The following is a 916-nucleotide window of genomic DNA, read 5'->3' as shown; positions in this document are numbered from 1 at the left end:
GTCTTCATATCTAGAAAGCTGCACCTCTCCCTTCACACACCAGTGTGACAGCATTCTAATATCGATCAACGAACTGTCATGGCCAGGTTGGAATGTTGCAAAATAGTTTTATGAAAGCTTCACCTAGAGTAACCTGAAAATTGCAGCTGGCTCCAAACAAGTGAACACCTGTAGGCAGGAAGGACTCTGGTACAGATGCCAGTTTAGCATCGATATGTTTCAGTGATCAAATCCCTGCTGTCATCTGAAAATATCCTCCTTGGATCCCCCACATTAGATCCACTTACATCCATTCATAGAATTTAACATCTAAAAGCAAATACTGCCAACTCACAGTCCCCACTTACTGAGCACATTCTATAGCATTACAAATGCTCACACTAAAATTACATCTCCCTGGATAAGAAAACAATTGCTGAGCAGTAAAATAACTTTCCCAAAGTCACACCACAGGTCAATGGTGATGCCAAGGTTAAAACCCAGATAAAATTATAAAGCTCATCTGTCAGTTTGCCACACTGTGGCAGCTAGCGTGTTGCTGTGATGCTGGAAGTTATGCCAGCAGTATTTTAGCTATCAGCACCATCACCCATGGTAGACAGGTTTCAGTGAAGCTTACAGACTAAGACAGACTAGGAAGAAGCAGAGACAGACTACATCTGAATGATTGCTGTTGTTGTTAAGTGCCATTGAGTGGGTTCCAACCCATAGTTACCCTGGTATAGGTTTCCATGGAGCAGCGGGTGGGTTTGAACCCCCGGCCTTGCATTTCAAACCGACATTGCAGTCCAGCGCATTATCCTGTAGCGTCATGTTGTTAGGTGCTATCAAGTCGGTACTGACTCATAGAGACCCTATGCACAACAGAACGAAACACTGCCCAGTCCTGGGCCAACCTCACAATTTTTACCACGCT

The sequence above is a fragment of the Chrysochloris asiatica genome, unplaced genomic scaffold, assembly GCF_000296735.1.
Source record: "Chrysochloris asiatica unplaced genomic scaffold, ChrAsi1.0 scaffold00049, whole genome shotgun sequence".
Taxonomy (NCBI): Eukaryota; Metazoa; Chordata; class Mammalia; order Afrosoricida; family Chrysochloridae; genus Chrysochloris; species Chrysochloris asiatica.
Note: the sequence above shows the minus strand (reverse complement) of the source record.